Raw genomic sequence first — 19,545 nt, forward strand, 5'->3', positions numbered from 1 at the left:
TTTCATGCAAATGACTAAGACATTAACATAATTTATGCATGTTGTTCATCATTGACAAACGTACACATGTCACAATTATAAAATTCCCATTATTAATCATAAAGCGGTTTTGCAATTTTTACATAAATTATGCAAATAAGTTCCTCATTACCATATTTAGTATCTGCTTATATTCCACCTATCATAATTAACATGTGTTACATTTATTGAAGTCCAGTTATTGAAAACAATGGAATTATACAATTTCCTCATTAATTATGCAAATTAAGTCCTCATTTGCATAACATGTGTATCATTATGAACATCTTTGCCTAAGGTACCCGCATGCCTAATATGATGCAAATCCGTCAATCCTTTCTGCAGTTATCCTCTTTGGAATGTCTTGACAAAAACGCCCCTGCAGTTCCTAAATTAAATGTTAGGGGGCTGAAATTTGCTCCACTTTGTCATGACACTGAAAGCTATCTACCACCCAAATGTCAACACCATATCACGTCAAAGACAAGAGATACATAGAAAAAACTGCTATGATTGAATGTTGTCATTAATTATGCAAATTTGCTCCTACTTTGCATAATTAGCATATCATCTTGTACAACATTGTCCAAGGTACCTACATACCAAAAATCATGAAAATCTGTTGTTCCCTTCTTGAGTTATCCTCGTCAGAAGTTTTTGACAAAAATGCCCCTGCTATCCCAAAACTAGACGCTAGGGGGCCCAAACTTATGTCACTTCTTCCTGAGCACAAGAGCTTTCTAATACTCAAAAATCGTGACCATAGCATGTTCAGAACACCAAGATAGCAAAACCGGAAGTTGCGCTGCAGTACCTAGGGAAGCCGCTAGGGGGCCCAAAATCTAATCATTTTCAGCTTTCATCACACCCTACCAACACACCAAGTATCAAACCAATCCAGCCAGCCGTTCTTGAGTTATCTTGTTTACACACAGACACACAGACACACAGACAAACGCGGGGTAAAATATAACCTCCATGAAATTTCATGGAGGTAATAAAGAACTACTGGTGAAAAGTGGGTTTCCCGAAAAGGTTGGGCGTCTACCTGGGCTGTCTACCTGGCCTGGCTATCACGTCAGGCTACTCAGCTCTACGAAAGCACACTGGTACAAAAGCTGTGTTTTAGCAGTATGGGCTATTTGTGCCCAGTAAAGAAGATGTGTGTGTAGAAACTATGTGAATGGGCTGTATGTGAATGGACAGTGTGTGAAGGAGCTGTATGTGAAGGAGCTGTGTTTGAAGGAGCTGTGTGTGAAGGACTGGAGCTTTGTGTGAAGCAGCTGTGTGTAAAGAAGCTGTGTATGTCATAACCCAGAGGTTCTGGGATGGAATCAGTTGATACAACCAATCTTGGATTAGTCTTTAAAGGCATACTACGGAATATTTGAACAAAACAAAAAGTAGCTTTTCCTACTTTTTCTTTACATTGTTAGTTCAATCAACCCTATAGCATTGCATACCAATGTTCAGGGAGAGATGCTGCGACATCAATGCACCACATAAGCATGATGTATAAAAATTGTGATCTCCCAAGAAACAGATGGGCACAGGCTGGTTATGCCTCTGTGTGTTGTTATTTCTTGCTTATCAGCCTGGCTTCCCAGTGGGGGGCCAGTTGACAGTTCCTCTGAGTACAGTAGACTAGCTTTCTGTACAAGGTTTCTTGAAGAGAATATGACCTCAGCTTTTTAATATCCTAACGAAATAGACTAATAAGTTCATGATTATATGCTATTTTACAATGATTAGATAAGGGTGTTTCCAAAGAAGATCTCCATTGTGTTCTTTATCTGCAGTCCACAAAAAGTGGTAGTAAATCTGATATTTCTTAATTCTAGAATATTTCAAATTTGAGCGCAAAAAACTCCGTAGTATGACTGGTGGCTGGTTGATCAGTTGAGGTTGTACCACTGGAGCCGGGTGTGCCTAAATACCACAAACGACCACAAACGACTCGGAAATACCACAAACGACCAGAAACGACTCTAGTATGCAGTGTATATGGGTCAAAGACCTTGTGTGGCGCTCTGTAGACATTGTTTATACATTTATGAATTTAAAAAACGCAGCAAGTCCTGCGTATGAGTTATTTCGAGTTAGTCCGCCGGTTTCAAGATCGAAGCGATTCTGCACTGTCAATGAATGCGTGCCTGCATTTGAGGCTGTTAGACACTTAGTGTACTAGTTTTATACGTTGGCTATGCTGGAATAGGGCCATGCTATCTTCTGTCACCCAAGAGCGTCCGATACTTTATCGTCCTGTCTTGTATGGAGTCGCCGAAGGGTATCGAGAACTTCCCCATGCAGACTCCTAGCACGGGCGATCCAACATGGCGGCGGAGAATCGCTTCGATCTTGAGACAGGCGGACTAACTTGAAATAACTGGTGAATAGGCAGGACTTGCTGCATTTTTTAAATTCATAAATGTGTAAACAATGTCTACAGAGCGCCACACAAGGTCTTTGACCCATATACACTGCATTTTAGAGTCGTTTGTGGTCGTTTGTGGTATTTCCGAGTCGTTTGTGGTCGTTTGTGGTATTTAGGCAGACCGCTGGAGCCTCACCCGTAGCAAACCATCAGTCCTGGAATGCCACTGTCAGTGGCTGGACAGGCACTGACAGAGGCATTTCAGACGCGAATCAGCAGAAGACCTCCACTGACAGGCCTGCAATATGTCTGGCAAGTACAAATCGGGCTCTGCACTGATCTGGGACTGTCTTGACAGGCCTGAAAGTGCTTTGAACTGATTGGGACTGTCTTGACAGGCCTGAAAATACGACTGTCGATGACAGTCCCACCACTGTCAGCCATGGCCAATCAAAGTCCTGTATTAATTAGGCATCTAGCGAATCAGATACCAGCTCCTTAATTGGTTGCAGGGTAGGAAATTTTGAATTTTACAGTTAGGTTTTGAGGAGCTTACTTAGAGAAAGGACAGCAGGGATATTCACTCTGTATCCAGGCCTCCATCTCCCAGACTTTGCAGCCTGGAAAGGAGATTAATTGCCATAACTATTGTTTGAAAGTACTGTGGATGTGGGGGAAAGTGTGCATCATGTTTCTGAGGTAAGATATTAGTGACAAATGGCCACATTTTGAATTTTGACAATTGTTGGGAGGGGGGCATGGCAGACTGTGCTATAGACTGGGTGCCTTAAACAAATAGGTACAGAATTAACCACAATCATGTACATTTGTGTACAGTCAGTTGTTGTCTTGTTCTTTATAAGAGACTTATTTGGTTGTGGTTTCAGAAATTCATATTATATAAGCATTTTAAAATTGTCAAATCAATGACAGAGGAGGTATTGACGGTGCCCCATTCTTGTTATAATGTTTCTGCTTCTGTTACTTTTTGAAGCATTTTGCAGTTGCATAAATTTCTGTACTCTATGTAGATAGAACCCCAGGGTTCTGGAGGGTCCAGAACCAAAATAACTTTTTTTGGGTATAATTTTTACCTCCAAAATCTAGTACATGAGCAGAAGTGTTTTGTTATGTAAGAGCAGATCTACGACTGTCAGCGACTGTTTTTACGACTGTCAGCCTCTGGGAATCCACGACTGTCAGTCATGATTCAACGACTGTTTTACGACTGTCAGCAACAGTTCTACGACTGTCAGCCACTGGGAATCTATGACTGTCAGTCATGATTTAACGACTGTTTCTACGACTGAAAATTTGCATATTTTGTGAATAATTATTGGCTGATACAGTCACTGACAGCCCCTGATCAGATGCAAAACAGTGCTGTCTGACAGTCACTGACAGTGCCATTCCAGGACTGATAGTTCGTAGACACTTACATTAGGATCAACAATACCTGGTTGTTGTACAGCTGAATTGCCAGGAGCTTAAAATAGGTATCGCTAAAGAGGGTCTGCATGCTGTATTCCGTAAGGTGTAGGCGGGCCTTTTAATTTCCCGTAATTCGTAGAGAAGCTATTTTATTTCACGTAATTCATGACCTCAATACGACAGCAATTGCCCCAGGTGCGGCCATACATTGAACCACTCACACCAGGAAGGACACAGTGTCAACACAAATGATAGAGGTCGCTGGAGAGCTGCCATCAAGCCCCCTCATCTACGTGCAAGCACGTCTAACCCCCACAGGATAGGGAACAACAGACGTTAAACCGGAGAGTGAGTGAGTGAGTGAGTCGTAGTGAGGATAGAAATTCACCGTTAAGCGTAGCCAGTGTATTTCACGTAAAGCGTAATCTAGCCTAAAAATTTCACGTAAAGCCTAATCTCGTAAAATTTTGACCGTCCCGATTTAAGCGTAAAGCGTTGTCAGGACCCCCCATGCAGACCCTTGCTAAAGTGCAATGGTCTGGAACATCTGCCATTCGGCTCTATTACTCAGGTGACCTCAATATGACAGCAATTGGCCCAGGTGCGGCCATACGACTTATGGTTTTGAACCACTCACACCAGGAAGGACCCTTAAAAATGCTATTTTGGTCATTTTGGTTCATGATGTGTTTTAATTGGTCAGGTAATGTCTACTAGTAAAGAAAATATGGTTGAGTACTTGCGGCTATATATACTATTTTATATTAATATTGATTTTAATGATATGCCAGTAATTATAAGTAATATGCAACAATTTTCATTGATTACGTGCTTTATCATATGTTCCGAGTAGAAAATGCATGCATCATGTAAATTTTCACTTGTTGAATTTGTCATAGCACTGGGAACCTTCGAGGGGAGATCCTCGGCCTCACCCAGAAATAATAAGCACAGCTCAGATTTCGAAGCACAACTTTATAGTATGAAGCCTTTTATCAATATCCTCCAAATTTCAAATCATTGCAGTCATTACTTTACAGGCATTCGTTTGTTGAAAATTAGAAGGAAAGTAGCCAGAAAAACAAGGGTGATTTGTGATCAAACGTGTGGGTCAAGTTTCCCATGTCGTAAATTCTTCTCATTAGCAAAAGACATTGTCAAAATGTTTGATAATGATTCTCTTCCTATTTCAAGCAGAAAGAAGTGACTTCCAGCAGCACAAGTTGACCCGCACACCTCAGGTCACAACTCAATTGTTTCTTTACCTTCTCCCTTACCGGTATGTAACGCTACTGGGTGTCGCCTGCAAAGTAATGATCACAATAATTTGAATTTTGGTACACATTCGAATACGACTTTATTTTTGACATCTATCCTTCGAAATCTGAGTTGTGCTAATTAGTTCTGGGTGAGGCCGAGGACTTGGATTGATCACCCCTTGTATTCCCAATTTTTCAACATAAGGAAAACTATGAACTTATTTTCTATTACAAAATGGAGAAAGTACTTTAATTCGAACAAGATATCTATAGTTATTCATTATTTATATAGCCAAGGAGGTCAACCTTTTTTTAACCTCCTTGATACAGCTAACTGAATGATATGGTGCTCAGGTAATGTAAATGAAAAGAACGTATACCTGCTTATCATCTTCTTTCCCTCAATGGACAGAATTAGCACAGTCTACATGTCAAATTGGTCATTTTTTGGGGGAAAGTCATTTTTCCCAGGAAAATTATTTGTTTTCCTCCGTTTAGCAGCCTGTAAAAACTGCCCCAAAATTTAGCAATTTTTTCCGAATTGGTGAAAGTTATATTTTATTCTAAAAAAATGGTTATTACCAAATACAGTCAAACCTGTATTAGCGGCCACCTTTGCATAACGGCCACCTGCCCATAGTGGCCACTTTTTGTCGGTCCCTTGGATTCGTAATGATTAAGAAATAGGCCACCTGTCCAACGCGGCCACGGCCACACGATTTCCGGTCCCGCAGACACAGAAACACTGCTGATAACGGCCACACGGACCGCTGATCTATGTTTCGGCACGCGTTCGGCCATATATATACAGCGGCCGTATCGTCACCCTACGACGGATTTAAAGCTCTTTGACTTATTATATTTCAGCCATACCATATATGGTATGGTGAAATATATTGTATTCGTAATGTTTCTTTCTCCTGTCAAATCTTCAAATCGATTCATCTCCGTCGTTCCGGGACCGAATGACCTGACATTTGGCACAAGGGTAGAGTAGGTCAATACCGAGGTGCTTTTTGCTCATTTTTTTCATATCTGCCTCTAAAATGATTTTATTGAAGTTTAAAGGTCACGTTTTGACCAAAACGGTATATTTTGGCCCCCTGTACCCTTGAATTACAATGGAATGACCTGAAATTTGGTGTAGATAGGCATTATATAGTTGGTAAAATGATCCAAGTAAAATTTTTGGCATAAACCAATCTCAAATTGTTAATTTCTGCACTTTTCTGAGGGTAAATTGGTTTTCTTTCGGCCTTCTCCCGTGAACTCCCGTGACCCCAGAGCCCACACGTGCCAGGTGCCAGCGGTCTGGGGAGAGTGAGAGTTAATTACTTTATGGACGCCAGCCAATCAGCGACGAGAAAGGCGAATGCTAGTTAATATTCATAAGCGGGGCCTTGCAATCCAGTATGTACACAAACAGATGCATATTACAGCCTTACAGGGCCACACAGTGGCCATATGTTACCCTGTGCCCGGTTTGAAATTGTAGTTTGCGAGGATTTGGAGTTCAGACAGGGTCATTTGAGCGGCAGCGGACGGTATGCGTGCATTGAACGTTAGAATACAAGTCTGTGTTGATGAATTTACCAACATTTCGCATGGCACTATCAATCATTTTCGCCAGATTTGACTTTGGGGGTTAGTTCAGACAATCGAGAAAATGTTACTTGGCAGAAAACGCGGGAAAATTGTTTAGTTCTGATCTATGATGACACGTAAGTTTGACAGTGGCGAGAATGCATGTATTTTTCCCCAAACAAATGTAGGTACTTCTAGTGTTGTTGTTCTTTTTTGACGTAAACTTTGTACATTCAAATTGTAAGTAACTTTAAACTGCCAGAGTTTGAGCCCAGTAAAAGACTCTTAGTACCAGAGTATCACCACTGACCTCCGAAAAGAAACCCCCGAACAAGGTAGAAACTCCTATCCTCCAGGTCTCGCACGCTACGAGCAGGAAATTATAACACTCAGACAAGATTACGTCCGATGGCTGATTGCATACAAAGTAAAACAATTTAACAGTGGTATGCTGGGGCATATACTTAACAAAGAATTCGAAGGAAAATGAAATATATAGATAAAGCCAAATCAAGTTAACTTGTTGGTCCTGAGATTTTTCAGAAAAGAAATAAAGCGACAGGGTGGTAAAATTCTTGGAAAAATTCGAGACGTCTCCGTTTATGTAATGGCTCATACAAAACAAGAAGAAGATTGAAGTTTTTAGCTTGAAAAAAAACAACACTCCTACTACACAGTACCTGCACCTGCTTGACAATTATTAAAACGTATGCCCTACTTGATTAAAAAAAGTTCACTGCAATAATAAATGTACCTACATCACAAGGAGATTATGGCGGTACTTAGACCTAGTTATCGAAGTGGAAATGGTTGAATGGCGTCATGTAATTTCATGATGAAAATATTCTGAATGGAAGATGCGCTTTTTTTCACTCTCGGAAAAATAGGAGCTGCCGCAATTCTAAAAACCAATCAGTTATGCATAGGCGCTCCTGTGGAATATTATATTCTTCCATATGGGCCCGGGGCATATTGGGCAAGCTCTGTTTTGACCTGGAATCAATTCACAATATTAGTTCTCTTTTGGGGATAACTTACAGTTAATTTTTGCGCAGGGGTGACTTGCATGGAACAGTCCAATGTTGCGTGGGAATGGGTATGGCTGAAATATGCTGTATTTGCACCCAAGCAAATGTCGGCCTTTCTAGTTTTCAAAACAAAACTTCGTAAACTGGCGCTACCCATACCCGCTGACAAAAGAGGTCATATAAGGTCAATAGACGACACCAATATTACGGAGGTAAATTGTGTTAAAGTTACGTTCTAATACACTATCGCTTAGGTTAATTTACATCACAAAAATTTCTAAATAAATTGTTACAAAGACAAAATGATATGAACTTCAGACTATGGTGGATTTTATTCTTACATTTATTAAGAGATAAGTCTAAAATGACGTGACTTTTCTTGTGAGTACCACATTAGCATAATGGGCGAATCTGACGTGTGAACGCGAGTGGGAACACACGGACAGCCAAGTATCAAAGGATACAAGACGAAAGATCAAAGAAATATGATGATACCGGTCTCTTCAGACAATATCAACTGTAGAACTTTTTTTTTAAAACTTTTTATAGCTTTTGTTTTCTTAATACATATAGTGTAAAAATCATTGCAGTACATGTACAGTACTGTATTGTGTGAATTAAGATCAGTGGGTACTAAAACCATGTGTAACTTATTGCTTGTGGTCAATTAATTAGCATATTCTCTATAGTGGCCACCTCTCTATAGTGGCCAATTTTGACCTTGAGTGGCCGCTATAGACAGGTTTGACTGTATGACATTTCTATAGAAACTAAGTCTGTTGGTCAGTGACAAGGCACCTTTTTCTATCGGAAATGTTGAATTGTCCGAAAATCAATGTTTTGAGAAGCTGTAGCGTGTTCCGAGAGACAGTTAAATCACCCCCAAATCATAAATAAAACTCTGAACCAAGACCAAAACTGACCAAGTGTCTGCCACAGGATCCACGAAATATTCCAGCAAAGCTACTTAAGGGCTACAATACTTGAAATTTTCAAATGATGGCTCCCATCGGTTTTACATCGGTTTTCAGTAACATCAAAACTCCACCAGGTGCCATAATACCACATCAAGATAAGGCCATACCAATTTAATTTGTTGGTTCTCGGATTTTTCCAGAAAAAAGTTGGAGCGACAGGGTGAAAAAAAAAAAAAAAACTTGCAACAAGTCTGGATTCAGGTCCAGAGTTTCAGGTTGGTAATTCCAGACCTGAAACCATGGTATATGTGTGGCAAAATACTTATCCAGTTACAATTACATGAAAAATTTGCATGTAAGCATACATTTTACATGTAATTTCAACAATACAAACGCAAAATAATGTGCAATCAGTATTACAGAAGTACACACAGTAATAAAGCTTAACAGTTGTAATAAATCATCATAGTAAATCATTAACAACATTAAAAAACTTTAAAAAATTTTTCAGCATAGTATAATGTCTAATGTAAGTTAGCAACAACAACAGCAAAATGACTTCATTTCACCCAAAAAATAAAAGAGTGCCTGAAACATCTGATTCATTATTCTCTTTGTGAAAGCTGCAGTTTAAACAAAAAACGCTAGAGTGTACTCCTCATTTGCATGAAATTGCATCATTTACATACTTGTGACTGGCTACATGCTGCCATTTTGGTTTGCCGGCAACGAAATTTTCGTCATTTTCCAGCACAAATTTCACGATCTATTGGTGGTTTTCGATGATCTACAACACAAAGGAAAACATAAGCAGGTGATAGTTGTTTTTGCATGTCCAGTACTTGTTTCAGAAGTTTGTTTAACTGAGCCGAAGTTTGTCCAGCAACTTGTGGACATTTAACTCTCACGAACATGCAAATGAGTTCTCATGAACATGCAAATAATCTCAAGGTCGTGTGGCAAGTCCATTTTTTTTTTTTTTGGAAATTGGGAAAAATAGAAGCGGCGATTCCGAGAACCAACAGATTAAATTGGTATGGCCTAACATTGTAATACTATAGTAAAAAGAGGACCGGGGGCCAATGGTGCTTTCAAATTCAACAAGTGACAATGTACATGATACATGCATTTTCCACTTGGAACTTGAAGCAAGTGATCAAGTAAAATTGTTGTCACTAACTTCTATTAATCAAATCAAATCAAACTTTATTGAATCAACATGGCAGTCATCCAGACTGAATTGCGTTGATTTGACAGTGAAACAAAATAATAATACTAATATATTGGCAGTTAAAATCATATATAGTTGAAATCAAGATAAAGGTAGAATACAATTTCTAAAACCATTTCGTGTGTCAATCTCTTAACGACGTACATAACAACACAACAATAACAACTGAGTACATGACAGTCTGTATATTGCACATGATGGGGGCGAACAATATTGCACATAGTGACATGGGGCTCACACTAAGTCTAGTAAGTCTCTTGCTGCCCTCGCCACAAACGAGTTCCTATGTCTCTCGGTACGGCTGACTGGCAGTTTGTACGGCTTTCTGCGTCTCAGTTCATATCGCGGATCTTCATTTGGTTGAAGGAAGACGTGGCAGGGGTGTGAGGGATATTTCAGAATCCTTTTCAACTCGCGTAGAGACGCCTCCCTTTGCCTTGACTCAAGGGTTGGCAGATTGTTACAGGGTAAACCACATATCTTGAGGCATGTCTTTTGAACTTTTTCCAAGTCATCTGACAAACCACGTGGGAGACCGCCCCAGACAGGGGAGGCATACTCGAGCACCGGGCGGATGAAAGATATGTAAATTTGCAAAACAACATCTGAAGGTAACCCATTACTTGCTAGTATACTACTGTTAGCGGTGTTACCACGGCCAGTCGTTCTCCCTAAATGGGATAAGAGTACTAGCATTGTAAACGCAGAGTCAGGAACATGGATTACTCAGACTCCCAACCTCGTAAAACTCAACCCTGGTCTGCTCGGAGTAAGGTCTCTTGCACCGTCAACTACTTGTACAGACAGGCGTAGGCAAACTGTTAACATTCTTGTTTGTACCACACTACTGCTGGCTGGAGATATTGCCCCAAACCCTGGCCCAGTTGTGGATGGACTGCCTCACTGGAGAAAGGGCCTGGTGTACGCCTTCTACAATGTGGTCTCTCTCTCGCGACATCTACATGAGATCCAGCAGTTACTCCTGAAGAATACCCGTATACATGTACTAGGGCTAACTGAAACTCGCTTAAGTGACACCATTCCAGACACTCTCGTGGAGGTTAGCGGATACACCTTGTACAGGAAAGACAGGGACCGGCATGGCGGGGGTGTGGGTGTATATGTCAAACAGACTATTCCAGCCCAGCGTCGACATGATCTTGAGCAGGCGGACGTCGAGGTTTGCTGTGTGGACATCAAGCCAAACAAGGCCCGTAAAACTCTGTTGGCTTGCATCTACCGCCCACCCAAAGCTGGCTCTGAATGGAGGGACTCTGCAGAAGGACTTGTACACAAACTCAACGCAACTGCTGAAGAAGAAAATGCAGATGTCATAATCATGGGGGACTTCAATTCAGACTTGTTAAAATCAACCCAAGCGTTGTCATCTGTGGAATTCCTAATGGGATTGTACCAGTTAGTACCTATCATACTTCAACCCACCCGCATAACAGAGTCCACAGAATCGTGTATTGACAATATGTTTGTAACAAACCCAGAACGCTTCAGATCAAGTGCAAGTGTGGCATGGGGACCGTCGGACCACAACCTTATCCTGGCCTGTGCACAAGCAGGAAGAGAGGCATGCGGTACACGCTGGTGTGAATACAGGTCTTACAAGCAGTACACCCAACAATCTTTTATTGATGGACTCAAGTCAGTTCACTGGGATACAGTATTAGACTGCACTGATGTAACGGATGCTTGGGATGCTTTTAAGGATATTTTCCTGAATGTAGCTGACAAATTCGCTCCGCTGTGCAAGAGGAGAGTGAGGGATAACAACACTGTTGCTCCTTGGATGACGGACAGGGTAAAAAACATGATGGGGCGACGCGACGCAGCTAGACGCAAAGCAATCAAAACCAAGGAGGGAAAAGACTGGGAGGTCTACCGGGTGATAAGGAACCAGACAACGTCAGCAGTCAGAAAGGCAAAGAAAATCCACTTTGCTGAAGCTGTGACAGAAGCGAAAGGAGATCAAAGCCTCATGTGGAAAATTATTAACGCCTTCACAGGGAAATCCAAAGGGAAGTGTCAAGTTCAGAACTTGGCGAGACCTGACGGTACCAATATATCGGACCCCAGCGAAATGTCTCAAGAGTTCAATAGCTACTTCGCAACTTGTGCTACAAGCCTTGCCGATAGTATGCCAACCTCCCAGAAAGATCCTCTCCGACACATACCGGAGCCTAGTACAGAGTTCAGCTTTGAGTCAGTTGACGAATCGACAGTGCTAAGTGAACTTCTCAGATTGAAAGCAAAGAAGGCCACTGGGCTGGACAATATCCCCTCAAAACTGCTTAAGGACTCCGCCCCTGTCATTGTCAGACCACTGACACACATATTTAACCTATCACTTGCCACGGGAGAAGTCCCTAGTGACTGGAAGGCGGCAAAGATCACACCCATTTACAAGTCCGGTAATCGAACTAATGTGGCCAACTACCGTCCTGTCTCTGTACTGAGTGTAACATCCAAAGTGTTGGAAAACCTCGTTGGTAACCAAGTATCACGCTACATGGCCCAGAACAACCTTCTCACGGTATACCAAAGTGGGTTTCGGAGAAACCACAGTACTGCCTCTGCAGTTTTGAAGATTGTGGAGGATATTAGGTCGGCCAATAATAGTCGCCAGGTCACAGTTGCTCTCTTCCTAGACTTACGCAAAGCATTTGACACTGTGAATCATGCCATTCTGTTGAGTAAGCTCAAGAAACTGGGTTTTGATAGGGATGCAACAAAATGGTTTACATCATACCTCTCTGGTCGCTCACAATGCACTAGTATGCAAAGTCAATGTTCAGAGATGGCTGCAGTCACCTGCGGGGTACCACAGGGGAGCGTACTTGGTCCCTTGCTGTTTTGTTTATATGTCAACGACATGCCACAGGTTCTAGAAAAATGCAAAATACACTTGTATGCAGACGACACCGCAATCTATTACTCGGCGGGCACGATGAAAGAGTGTGAAGAGGCAGTTTCCCAGGATATGAAGAGAGTGTCAGACTGGTTAATTGATAATAGACTTTCTCTCCATCATGACAAGACAAAGTCTATGCTATTCGGGGTTCCTCAGAAGCTGAGACATGTTGGGACAACAGTTCAGATCACAGACGGTGTTAACATTTATGAGCAAGTTAACACTTTCAAATATTTGGGCATCACTCTAGACCCATCGCTCCAGTGGTCAGCTCACATAACAAATATCACGAAAAAAATATTCAGTGGCCTCAGTGCAATGAGACGTGCAAAACCCTACGTAACAAAAGAAATATTACATACTATGTGTCAAACTTTGGTGTTGTCGCACTTGGACTACTGTGGCGCGGCGTGGTTGCCAAGCCTTGTACAGGGCAAGAAAACACAAATGCTGCAACTCGACAGGCTGCTGTTTAGAGCTGCAAGGATGATTACAGGCTACACACTCCGGGATCATGTCCCAGTTGGTAAACTGTTAGCGGAGGCGGGGTTGGTGTCGGTGAGAAATCGGGCGGAAAAAATCAGTCTGGCCACAGTTTTCAATGCTGTACGAGGAAAAGCCCCTTTGTACATATCTGACATGTTCAGGTGGAAGTCACCACCAACTATAAGAGCTCGCACCCGCACGGCTGTTAAAATGTTCGCTGACTGGGACCCTCACCAGTTGAACTGTCCCGTAGCAAGCCTGAAGTGCTACGAGGGAAGCTTAAAGTCTTTTGGCCCCCAACTGTGGAACAAACTGTCACTGAAGCACCGCAAGACTCTGGGACCGGTTAAGTTTATCAAGGAACTGTGAGGTCTAGATGGAAATGACAAGTGAAATTGTGAGTTGTGATATGTCGTTTTGTGGTTATGCACTATTGTATGTGTTATTGTAATATTGCAAAGTTTTAAATTGTATTTTTGTTTACCCAGCATTGCCTGAAAAACAGGTTGTTATGTACCTGAGTGTTACTGCTGGTAAAATAAATAAACTGAAACTGAAGATGTCTCGCTACACGCAGGTAATGTATATGTCACAGTGGAGATCACGATCCAGGAGAATCGCCGATCCTCCTAGGAGAGATCGCGATCGGAGTTTCTCCTAGGAGAAACTACGATAGATATAAGAAACAGATCCCGATCGCAATCTGTACTAGTAGAATCGGCGATTCTCCTAGTATAGATTGCGATCGGGATTTCTCCTAGGAGAAACTCCGATCCAAACTCAAACAATGCTAAGATGTATGAAACAGCAATAATTTTTTTGATAAACAATGATTTTATTCGGTATTAATGCAAACCTACTAACTCATTACCAACTACACTCAAGCCTACTTGTGTCACTTCTACAATGTTAACTTCACCGAAGACTATCACACTTGAGTCACTTCTGCAACTTTACTCAAGGTACACTATAGTATATAGCATCACTTTCATGGTAAATTTCATGTGAGTATGTTTTCTGATAAAGTAATTTCTGATAAAGTAATTTCTTTTAAAGTAGTGGCAAAAATCTTATAATATGTGAAAGACACCAACAGGTGATCAAACAATGTGTCAGTATGCAAATTTCACGGCTTTGGAAGAACAATAACAACTGTAAAGTTGTCAAACAGGTGTCAAAAAATCAAGCAGAGTTTCAAGATATTACTCACAATTTCACACCTATGCAAATTTCACGGCTTTGGAAGAACAATAACAACTGTAAAGTTGTCAAACAGGTGTCAAAAAATCAAGCAGAGTTTCAAGATATTACTCACAATTTCACACCTATTGAGTACATTTCACTAGTCAGACTTGTACTCAATCATTTCACAGCTTTGGGAGAACAATAACCATTGTTAAGTGATCAATAGGTGTCAAAATATCAAGCAGAGTTTCAAGATATCCTTGAGTGTCATGTAGTTGTAAAAGTGACAATAGTGTAGTATCCTTGAGTATAGTTCTGGGAAAGACACAAATGTGGTAATGTTGAATATGCTGTTAGAAAAATGATGCTATATACTATATGATAGTGTGGTTGCCTTAGTATAGTTGTAATGACACCAGTAGTGATGACACGAAAGAAGAAGAAGACCAGTATGGTATCTTGAGTATAGTTGTAGAAGTGACAATAGTGAGGTAGCATTGAGTAGAAGTGTGCATTGAGTAAAGTTGCAGAAGTGACTCAAGTGTGGTAGTCTTCGGTGAAGTTAACATTGTAGAAGTACAGAAGTAGGCTTGAGTGTAGTTGGTAATGAGTTAGTAGGTTTGCATTTGAAACTGAATAAAATCATTGTTTATCAAAAAAATTATTGCTGTTTCATACATCTTTGCATCGTTTGAGTTACTACTAGTACAGATTGCGATCGGGATCTGTTTCCTATATCTATCGTAGTTTCTCCTAGGAGAAACTCCGATCGCAATCTCTCCTAGGAGGATCGGCGATTCTCCTGGATCGTGATCTCCACTGTGACATATACGCGGTTGAGCCTTTGATTGCATGTATTTAACATGTGGGCCCCATGTAACATCATTGCTGACCATTACTCCAAGGAGCTTGAATGAAGAGACCCTCTCAACGGGCTCGCCCCTTAGCGTAAGTGGTGGGGGTATTGGCGGATTTCGACGGCAGCTGATGACCATATCTTTTGTCTTTTTTGCATTTGCCCATACATCTACTCTGTCAAGTGAGAGTTGCATTTGCCCCGGTAAAGATGCCATGAGAAATTCGGAGTTAGTAAGATCGTCCGCGTATTTCACAGGTGTTATGCTGGGCGGTATTCCTATATTACTTAATGTTATACTTTCTGACATAAAATCAATATCACCAGATAGCTGCAATCATATTTTCTTTCGACATTATCACCGATTAAAACACATACAAACACCAACAAAGTGAACAAAATACTGTTTTGACAATAAAGTCCAGTTTAAAAGTGCCGAATACAAAGTTTTTCGGATGCTGAGTTCCCGCGGTTCGGCTCATAGTAAACACTATAGAGCTCGTCTGTAAAAGTAGCTCATCGTTCAGGCCGGACATACTAACATGTTACAGATTAACTGGTGACACTACTAGTAGAAACCGCTAAATTGAGAAAATCGTAGTTATTTCTCATAATCAACACTCTGCAAATATAAATGGCCTTCCGTGTCCATCGTTACCTCGAAATAAAATCATTTTTACACATTCTTCCATGCATCTCTCATGAAATGAGTACAAATGCAGGGAATACTTGCCAGCTGTTTAACTACATTTGTAGACAACATGTCGTTCATGGATGTCCCTCTACCAGCAAAACCATGACAGTCATATCCAGCTTTTAGTCTCTGCAAGCTACCAGACTAACAAATCTCTGGCTTAAGGGAGAGTTTGCTACACAGGGAGTTAAAAAATGTCCACCATACAGACTTTTATCTTAGTTATTCTTACCCAATGCATGTAGGAGAATGTTGACCTTGGCGTGGACTGACTCTCCTGGCCAATTATTCCCCTTTATGATTTTTATGCCATTCTACAGTCCATACCCCCGTAGGAAGGCCTGGTGTACGCTATCCTGCTTTTACGTCCAGTAATATAAAAAAAGGCTGTGTGAGAAACAGTTGTTAAGCGCACTTACCCATTTTGAAATGCGTCCCTCCTGCCTGTGTTTGGTGTCCCTTTTATCTGCTCTGCCAGACAGAAGAAAAGGTGTCAAAATATTTGTTCAAGACCACTCTTATCAGTAAGTACAGCTTCAATATATCGCGGGTTAAGTACGTACAACAATGACAGAATATAATAAAGAAGGTTACACTACCCCATATGCCATGATGTCATCATACGTTTCTAGGAAACGTTGGATTATAACGTTAACTGCGTAACTCATTAAAAACCAATCTTATTCGTACAGTGACATTATAGGCCAAGTGTTTGTGTTCTAAAGGTAGCAAATTTCGTATGGGGGAGGGCGAACTTTTGCCGACAGAACTTTCAGCACCCAGGGTGACAACCCTAGGGTGGTCCGAGGGCATGCTTCCCTGGGAAAATTTGAACCAGTCTAAAACGCCATTTCCTGCATTTTGAGGGGCACATTTTGCTGCCAGACTATTAGCTAAGTTTGATGGCAATTCCGTTAGAAAGACACATGGTTTAAGCAAGCGCAATGCCCCAAAACATTTTCACAATCTCCAGTGCCGAAGACCTGCGAGCTGTCGCAAGGTTGGTCTGGGGAAATTTTGAAATCTAGACCCTCTGAAACGCTATTTTCTATATTTTGAGGGGAAAATTTTGCTGGCAGTCTATGCTAAATCTAATGCCATTTTTTGTCAAAGACAGAGAAGTTTGAGGGCGATGGCCCACGCCTCCACAAATTTTCACCATGTCGTTTTGAGCGTCGCAGGAGGCACAAGCCATCGCCAGGGAGGACCAGACAAAATTTAAATTGATTGTCTGAAACGTCATTTCCTGTATTTGAGGGGAAAGTTATAACTTGAATATACTTGCATGTGCAACCCTACATTCCTTTTATTTTTTTTCATAAGGCCACACCGATTTAATTTCTTGGTTCACGGATTCGCTCGCTCCTACTTTTTGGGGAAAAAAATAAAAATAAAAATTACCACTCAACAAATTTTCACCATTAATGAAACCATTCACCAACTTTCTGGTGTAGCAAATTGGCCTTTATATTATAAGCTCCTTAAAGCGTGGGTACAGGTGCTGTTACTGTACAATAATAGTGTTTTTGTACTTTTTTCAAGCTGAAACCTTTTTTTCTTTATGTTTTGGATTAGCCGTTACCTTTACCCCAACCATTTTACAGTTTTTATTTTTATTTTTAGTTCGCCCTCTCGCTCCATATATTTTATGAAAAAATCCGTGAACCAAGAAATTAAATTGGTGTGGCCTAATGTGGATAATGAAAATAAAAATCCAAAAAATAAGCATTATAATAAATAACTGATAAGCTGGGTGCACTACAGCTGAAAACATCTGCATGGTGCACGTACTAAAGTTGCTCAGGGCTATAACTGCTGGGACTTTTACTACAAATCGGGTTTCCCAAGCAAACGACCTAAATCCACAGTCTAATCCTTTTCAAATACTCCATCCTTCACAAGCTGCTGCCTCCTAAAGACCATTATGGCTTCCAAGTTAACATCTCATAATTAGTGCCCAGGTGTGCTCTAATTTCTCTGACCATTTGTCCAACTCTGCTGTTGCCACTGGCAACTGTACTGCGCCACTGTACCACAGATCATCCAAAATGATCCCAAGGATCAGTCTTGGTCTTCAGTGCTAAAATACATATGACACATGATATACATGTATACATGTACATTGTATATTCTGGTGCAGTTTGAAATCACCCCTCAGCACTAATTAAGTAAGGTGTACAATGCACCCAGTATTTTGTCAGCCTTGTACTGTTAATATTATGTTGGAAAGTTTCATAATGCCAGCAAGTGCTGCGGTCACGCCTTTGACCGCTCAAAAGGGCTCCTAGCAGATATTTGGTACTTGCAGTTTGAAATTGGATAACTATATCGTTGTATCCGTTAGATTTCAAGGACATTTTTTATAGCCTAAGGATTACAAAATTTAATGTGCTTATGGTAGGAAGGAAAACATCTGCACATATTGTGTGATCTTTTACGGATTTGGGGGCGTAAATGTTCGTATTTTACCACTAAATCCAATGGAAAGGCCAAATACAGGACCTCAGGGCTCGAAATTCATTTTTCGGATTAGGTGGGTGCACCACATAGATTAAAGTAGAATGTCAGAAAAAACATAATTACAAAACTTAATTACAAGCTACTAAATTCTTAAACAAGTACCATGAGAGACATTTTCATTATTTTTTTAACACTGAGTGACTCACAAGTAGATGTCAAGAATATGGTGTATACTAGACTATACTTTCATATCTTTCCATACATAAATCTAAGAAAATATTTGGGTGCACCAGTGCACCCACAGAAAAAAAATTGGGTGCACATCTCCAATTTTGGGTGCACCTTGGTGCACATGCACCCAGTATTTCGAGCCCTGGACCTGAACGGCTAAAAAGAGTCCGAGAGTTTTCTATAGAGAGTACAGGATCTGGAGTACAGTGCTGACCTAACAATTAGTAACAAATTGTTTTTTGGAAAACCCTGTTTAGTCCATGCAGACAGGGAAATGGGACGGAAAACCCTGTCCAGTCTGAAAAGCGGGTCTGCAAAGGAGTTCCTGACAATGCCTAAAGCTAAATTCAGACAGAACTAAACTGATTTTTTCATTCAGTACATTACAGAATTGGAAGCGACACGAATGACCTAAAGGCGCTGACCTAACTACATTTGTATATCTTTCTGCAAGCAGTGGAAGACGAAGTTTCTATAACGAGTGGGTCAACAGGTTATGTGACGTTATTAGGGCTATAGACTAGTTTTGTTTTCATCAGTAACATTTGGAAGTTTTTGTGGGTTTTCAGGCCTTTTCAAATAGCTCTTCTTTCCTGGTCGTTAGAGAGGTAGTTCTAAATAAAATGTGTTTCGTCTTCCACCGGCTGTTTGGGGCATGTGATGTCTTTATTCTGCTCTGTGAGTAGACTGGTAGAGGCTTAGAGGTTGTGCAAAGACATCAACGGCCTAAGACCAAGGTCTTGCCGATTTAACAAACAATATAGGGTCTAAGACCAGAATCTTGGCTATTACAACAAACAATGCAGTGTGAAATAGTTGAACTGTAATTTCCAACACCAAAATTGGACTCACCCAAATTTTCGACTGT

General features: G+C 40.9%; 1 protein-coding gene across 4 annotated transcripts in view; it reads right to left on the reverse strand.

The window, feature by feature from the left end:
- The window catches only part of LOC118409678 (transforming growth factor beta-1-induced transcript 1 protein-like), an 81,997-nt gene that overhangs the window by 53,214 nt on the left and 9,238 nt on the right, over positions 1-19,545 (reverse strand). For 2 of the 4 annotated variants that reach the window (XM_035810873.1, XM_035810868.1), the window contains exon 2: positions 16,406-16,457. The exons of 1 other annotated variant lie outside the window; for it this stretch is intronic. The gene's annotated coding sequence lies outside the window, so the exon portion shown is untranslated. The remainder of the gene's footprint in view (positions 1-16,405; positions 16,458-19,545) is intronic. One more of the 4 variants, XM_035810871.1, reaches the window with a different exon arrangement.

Source organism: Branchiostoma floridae, chromosome 2 (assembly GCF_000003815.2).
Source record: "Branchiostoma floridae strain S238N-H82 chromosome 2, Bfl_VNyyK, whole genome shotgun sequence".
In the NCBI taxonomy this organism is placed as follows: domain Eukaryota; kingdom Metazoa; phylum Chordata; class Leptocardii; order Amphioxiformes; family Branchiostomatidae; genus Branchiostoma; species Branchiostoma floridae.